The 7,144-nt window shown below is 42.3% G+C and overlaps 1 long non-coding RNA gene across 3 annotated transcripts; it reads right to left on the bottom strand.

The window, feature by feature from the left end:
- Positions 1 to 258: 258 nt before the first annotated feature.
- LOC106606797 (uncharacterized) lies at positions 259 to 6,045 on the bottom strand. Of its 3 annotated transcripts, XR_001329125.3 has the most exons (5): positions 5,406 to 6,045; positions 3,257 to 3,333; positions 2,106 to 2,924; positions 1,374 to 1,490; positions 259 to 1,261 (listed from the first exon to the last, which is right to left on the bottom strand). It is a non-coding gene; the product is annotated as an uncharacterized LOC106606797 (long non-coding RNA). The 3 variants fall into 3 exon arrangements; XR_014392627.1 differs by lacking the exon at positions 3,257 to 3,333; XR_014392626.1 differs by having other exon boundaries at positions 3,257 to 6,045.
- Positions 6,046 to 7,144: the final 1,099 nt, after the last annotated feature.

Consider the following 7,144-nt stretch of genomic DNA (forward strand, 5'->3'; position numbering starts at 1 on the left):
TCCATAGCATCAATGCCTTCCTCTTGCAGGAACTGCTGACACACTCCAGCCACATGAGGTCTATCATTGTCTTGCATTAGGAGGAACCCAGGGCCAACCGCACCAGCACATGGTCTCACAAGGGGTCTGAGGATCTCATCTCAGTACCTAATGGCAGTCAGGCTACCTCTGGCGAGCACATGGAGGGCTGTGCAGCGCCCCAAAGAAATGCCACCCCACACCATGACTGACCCACCGCCAAACCCCACCTGTGGACGTCGGGCCCTCATACCACCCTCATGGAGTCTGTTTCTGACCGTTTGAGCAGACACATGCACATTTGTGGCCTGCTGGAGGTCATTTTGCAGGGCTCTGGCAGTGCTCCTCGTGCTCCTCCTTGCACAAAGGCGGAGGTAGCGGTCCTGCTGCTGGGTTGTTGCCCTCCTACGGCCTCCTCCACGTCTCCTGATGTACTGGCCTGTCTTCTGGTAGCGCCTCCATGCTCTGGACACTACGCTGACAGACACAGCAAACCTTCTTGCCACAGCTCGCATCGATGTGCCATCCTGGATGAGCTGCACTACCTGAGCCACTTGTGTGGGTTGTAGACTCCGTCTCATTCTACCACTAGAGTGACAGCACCGCCAGCATTCAAAAGCGACCAGACCATCAGCCAGGAAGCATAGGAACTGAGAAGTGGTCTGTGGTCCCCACCTGCAGAACCACTCCTTTATTGGGGGTGTCTTGCTAATTGCCTATAATTTCCACCTGTTGTCTATTCCATTTGCACAACAGTATGTGAAATGTATTGTCAATCAGTGTTGCTTCTTAAGTGGACAGTTTGATTTCACAGAAGTGTGATTGACTTGGAGTTATATTGTGTTGTTTAAGTGTTCCCTTTATTTTTTTGAGCAGTGTCCAATGAATCACTGGAGAAAGTTTTTTTTTTATAGCTCTGGTTGTGGTTTGTATCACTGTGTTCGCCAAGCACAATAATACACAGCTGTGTCTTCAGTCTGGAAGTTGTTCCCTTGTAGAAACACTGTACTGCTGGTGCTGACATAACTAGAAGTGATCTTGCTCTTTAGTGAGTCTGCAGTAGAAGTACTACTAGTGCATGTATGACCAACATGCTCCAAAGCTTTGCCTTCAGCTTGTCGTATCTATGCAGGACAATAAGACGATATAGAAAACCCTGAGAATTTACAGGAGATGCTGAAAGACTCTCCTGGTTTTATAACCATTGGATCAGACTGGATGAGTTCAATATCCCAGTAGACACCTGTAATGAGGAACACACATCAATACACAGCATTGTCAGTTTTCATCTGAAATTCGAAATGATCAATCCAGAGTTGTAACAAATCTCCATTTGTATTAACAGAGAGACTCACAGGAGGCAGCTGCCAGCAGCAGCGGAGATGCAGGGAACATGGTTTGTGTTGAAGCTGAACTGATACGCGCTGCTCTTACTCTCCAGGACTCAGAGGGCATCTAAGGACGGACAGACACTGTTCAAGTTGGGAAAGAACAAGAGGGTGCGTTGAGAGATGGATGGAGGGAAGAGTTATACTGTAGAGGTTGGCATAATGAAGCTCTTAATAAGAAGGTCCACAGTTTGGAACTTGTGATTATTTATCATATTATGGAGAAGGTTGGAGCAATATATTGAGCAAACTGTCTAAATCAATCATTTTTAAGTCAAATATACCAATGTAGTATAAACTAAATTAATCATTCCATGGGGTGATTTGACTTTATATTATTACAGTAAGAAGGTTAATATCACCCCCTACTGATTGATACGTATTACTCCAACTGTTTAAGGGATAAGTGAGTATTGTACAGTACATGTCTGGCCCTGGTTTGTATCACTGAGTCTCTGGCACAATAATACACAGCTGTGTCTTCAGCCTCCATGTTGAACGAGTGGATTACTCAAATCAATGGCGGCAACTAAACATACTTTTTCGGATAAAAAGGATTTTATCTAACAAAACGACACAACATGTTGTAGCTGGGACCCTTTGGATTGCAAATCAGAGGAAGATTTTCAAAAAGTAACTGATTATTTAATTGCTCTTTGTGAATTTATGAAACCTGTGCTGGTTGAAAAATATTTCCACCTTTTCACTACTGTCCGTCAATGTGGATGGGGTGGTGCTCCCTCTGCTGTTTCCTGTAGTCCACGATCATCTCCTTTGTTTTGTTGACGTTGAGTAAGAGGTTCTTTTCCTGGCACCACACTCCGAGGGCCCTTACCTCCTCCCTGTAGGCTGTCTCGTCGTTGTTGGTAATCAGGCAACATCTCCACCATCTCCACTACTACCACTGTAGTGTCGTCTGCAAACTTGGTGATTGAGTTGGAAGCGTGGATGGCCACGCAGTCATGGGTGAACAGGGAGTACAGGAGAGGGCTGAGAACGCACCCTTCTGGGGCCCCAGTGTTGAGGATCAGCGGGGTGGAGATGTTGTTTCTTACCTTCACCACCTGAGGGCGGCGCATTAGAAATTCCAGAGAAGTAATATTTGCATAATAAAAAGAGGCAGGTATAAATTAACTGCTAAAATAATGGAACATGGTCCTCCCGAGTGGTGCAGCGGTCTAAGGCACTGCATCGCAGTGCTTGAGGCATCACTACAGACCCGGGTTTGATCTCGGGAATCCCATAGGGCGGCACACAATTGGTCCGGGTTAGGGGAGGGTTTGGCCGGGGAGGGCTTTACTTGGCTCATCGCACTCTAGAGACTCCTTGTGGCGTGTGGGGTGCCTGCAGGCTGACTTCGGTCGTCAGTTGAATGGTGTTTCCTCCGACACATTGGGGCTTCCGGGTTAACTGGGCGGGTGTTAAGGAGTGAGGTTTGCCTGGTCATGCTTCAGAGGATGCATGACTCGACCTTCGCCTCTCCCAATCCCGTTGGGGAGTTGCAGCGATGAGACAAGACTGAAATTGGAAGAAAAAGAGGGTAAAATACAACAACTAAATTATAATAATGGAACACATTTTTCTGAAGTTTTAGCAAATTATAATGATGTGATAATTTGACAGTTTTGAAATTACACTTCTGGGAGATGGTTAGAAAAGGCCTCAGTTATGGGATACAAATTACATAGATATTTTCTTGCGTTGTTGGTAATCCTAATATGTTGAAAAAATAAATAACAATGATGATCATTGTAAAATGTATTTCCATGGTTGTGCTTGTGAACATTGACCTTCTAAAACATTCATCGGAGGGTCTGAATGGGGAAGTGTTTTTTGTATAGCTCTCTCACCACTCTCTCTCACTGTGTGTTTCGGGCACAGTAATACACTGCTGTGTCATCACTCGTCAGGCTGGGGGTTGTCACGGCTGTGATAAGGAGCAGACCAAGATGCAGCGTTTGTGTTCCACATATTTATTATATTCGTGAAACGTGACGCAATACAAAAATACTTAAACTAACCAGAAAACAACAAACCGTGACGCAGAGAGGGAAAAACACACTACTCAAAATATAATCACCCACAAGGACAGGTGGGACAAACATCAACTTAAATATGGCCTCCAATTAGAGACAACGACAACCAGCTGCCTCTAATTGGAGGTCATGCCAAACAACGACCAACATAGAAATACAAAAACTAGAACTGAACATAGACATACAAAAACAGATAAACACCCCCTGTCATGCCCTGACCACTCTACCATAGAAAATAACAACTTACGTGACAGGGGTTCTCATGTTCTCATGCGTTTTAACTACTTTGCAGATATGAAACAGACAGTCATAAAATCAGTCAAAAATATAAAATTCACAGTTTATGGTTCAAAACCAACTTCATAAGAGGTTTTAAAAAATAGGTTATATTTGACAAAAAATGTATAATGTTCAGTAAAACATTGTTGGCAGAATAGATGGATGCAGTTCAATGCATGATTAATGTTATTAACCTGTCATGTTGTAAATTACAGCTGGCCTGGTGCATTGTTTGCTGCCTCCACCCATTCGGGATACACTGTTTCAGTTTCAATGACTCAATATTTTGAAAAAAAACTGGTGACTGTAAGTAAGGAATGTCAATACAATCAAACTAGCAAGGCAGGGATCGCAAGTCAGTCATAACATGGCTAATAGGCCAGCGCATGTGTCACACAAGGCCTGCGGGCCAAATAGGATACACAAGCGAGTATGAATGAGGTAATAGTTGAGTCATCTATTACAGCCTGATGCGCTTGCATCAGTGAATTCTACTTCAATTGCGCTGCTTTCGAGTATCCAGGTAACTCAGAGGGAAAGTATACAGACACATGCCAAAGTATTAGCTAGGCTACTAAAATGTTGCAGTCAGTTTTAAAAAGCTTGACAAAGAATAACGAAAAAACTAAACCTGCAAAGAAATCCATGCAAAGGAGAAACGTAGACCTATTACAGCAACATTTGAACAATACGCATGCTACTCAACTACAATACATTTTGACTGCACCATACAGCAATGCTGCATTAAACTGCACCGGGGATCCATGCAGTGCACATTTTTTTAAACATGTTTTATGTTTAAGTGTTAAACAACCTATAGCTACATTTTTGTTATTTGGAGTTTGGAATACTTTTTGATTTGGGTCACAGAATATTATGTACACCTGCAAGCATAGCAGCAATGACTGGACAAATATTATTTATCTCTTTTGTTTTAATGTTAAAATGCTACATACATCATCATATGTACAGTATAAAAAGCAATTTGTTTTCAATTAAAACAATGACCAGTTTGGGTCGCAGTTGCACGTGTTTTTGTAAAAACAAATAGGCTATATCTGGCCTGCGAATTATAATTTTTTTCAATATGTCCCGTGCGCTGATTTAGTTTGACACCTCTAGGCTAGCGTATCTAGCTATTTATTTAGCAAGCTAAAAACATAGAGCCTAACATTATCTAGTTTGCTTCTGGAGGATGTCATGTCATTGGAGGAGTGGATGATTTAACAACTATTTCTCCTCAGGGAATATTGTTTTTCGGTGGCTACAGCTTGAGCTGCAGGTGTCATTTGGTTACCTGGAAAGAAATGTTATTCACTTTGCTAGCTAGCTAGCTATGCTGAACTTGAACTACTGTTATCCACAGTTAGCATATCTCTTAGTTGTCAATTAAATGTATTTGGCATCGATCAAATGGGCAGGTAGGCAGGTAAGTTCCCCATTCAGTTGTCAAAATGTGGGTTGGGACAAGCATGCATTGGCAGGCAAGCTACAGAAGGACAAGCAGGCTACTATTCCCCATCGTTTTTCAGTGCAATTTTGACAGGCCAACAAGCTGAAAAGGTTTGAGAGGGTTTATCTAATGTTCCCTCATTAGATTTTAGCTCATCTGGCTCTGGCTAACATTAGTTGTTGATTTTGTTGTTGATGATGTGCATAGGCATCTGAGGGAGAGAGAGCTTACCTTTTCATGGTTGTTTGATCAATAGGACTGTGAAGTTCCCAAATGCAGAAATCCTTTCAGGTGTATTTTGTGGCTTTTGGCGAATGTGTTCTAATGATCTAAAGTCACGCTGTTGCTACAGCCTGTAAACACACAGTCCAGTTCAAAGTGAATGATGGCAGGCCCATGTGGCAAATTGCTAATTTGCATATAGGCCTACTGTAGCTTTGATTGGCTATGGAGCACTCCGGTCCTGGACAGGACAGATGTTTTTATTCAGTTTTATTTACTGCAGTGTCTATTAATTGTCCAAATGTAAGGTTGCATTCCCACTCTATATTAATATAGAATTTTCACAAATGCCTTACCAAAATGCCAAATGTTCCCAAACATTCTATGAATTTATGAAAACGTGAAAATGACCATATCTAAGTGCTTGCTTGTCAGAAAAAAAGGTGTCATATTCTTCCTGGTGTTGTATATGAACATATTTTAATAAGATTGAATGTTTCTAAAACACTGTCAGTTCCACTTTAAAAACATCATTAGAATTGTGCCTCATGCATCCCCTTGTCATGGTTTATTGGTCATACCATACGTGTGTTTGTGCACGTCCTTTCTCCACCAGATGGTTTTTGTACGGCTACTCCCATTACTTTTACCATTGTGAGTCTCTAGCACAGTAATACACTGCAGAGTCCTCTGGCTTCAGCTGAGTCATGTGCAGATAGAAATTAGTGCTATCCTTCGATGCTGTAAATCGTCCTTGCAGAACCAGGGTATAACCATTGTCACTGCTAGAATAATAGTGAAGAATCCATTGTAAACCCTGTCCAGGTGCCTGGCGGATCCAGTGCATTCTGTAGCTGCTTAGAGTAAATCCACTACAGGCACATGTGAGTTTAAGGGATCCTCCACTGGTCCCCTGGACTGACTGTTCAGCCTGTGTGAGTACGACCTGACAGTGGACACCTGAGGAGGGAGAGGAAAGACCGGTCAGATCAATCAAGGAGTCACATCAGTATCACAGCAACACAGGTTATACTGATCAGACTACAGTCAGGAACTCACAGGAGACAGCTGCTAGAAGCAGCAGCAGAGACGCAGGGAACATTGTTTGTGTTGAAGCTGAACTGGTGGGAGCTGCTCTTCTCTACTCTCCAGGACTCTCAGATACAGAGAGTTTATATAAGGAGGAAAAAGAGGGAGGGAAAGGAAGAGGGGATAGGTGAAATTTGCATAGGTAGGGGCAGATACAGTAGATTCAAATACTGGGAATATTGCAACTGTGCAAGCTATAAATACTCCGTTGTCCATGTCAAAATACATACTTATACTGGAAGACAATGTTAGACATGACTGTGATAAAATTAGCTTTACATTGACAATATTGTTTGTATCATAACTCCAGGAGTGTCAATAGGTTTAGGTGGTATACAACTAAGAACGGAAGTGACTTTTTCATTGCAGGTTTGGATAATTTACACAGCATGTTAGGAGAATTAGGTTAGGAAAAGGTTAAGGTTTAGCTAAAGTGCTCTCCTAACCTGCTACGAAAAGTAACTTCCAGTCAATGCTATGCTATCTAGTCACAACCATGTTAATGGTCTCCAGTTTTTTTGTTGTATATACAGTGCCTTCGGAAAGTATTCAGACCCCTTGACTGTTTCCACATTTTGTTACGTTATAGCCTTATTCTAAAATGGATTAAGTAGAAACATTTCCTCAGCAATCTACACATAATGAAAAAGTAAAAACAG

The sequence above is a fragment of the Salmo salar genome, chromosome 06, assembly GCF_965601325.2.
Source record: "Salmo salar chromosome 06, fSalSal1, whole genome shotgun sequence".
Lineage (NCBI taxonomy): Eukaryota > Metazoa > Chordata > Actinopteri > Salmoniformes > Salmonidae > Salmo > Salmo salar.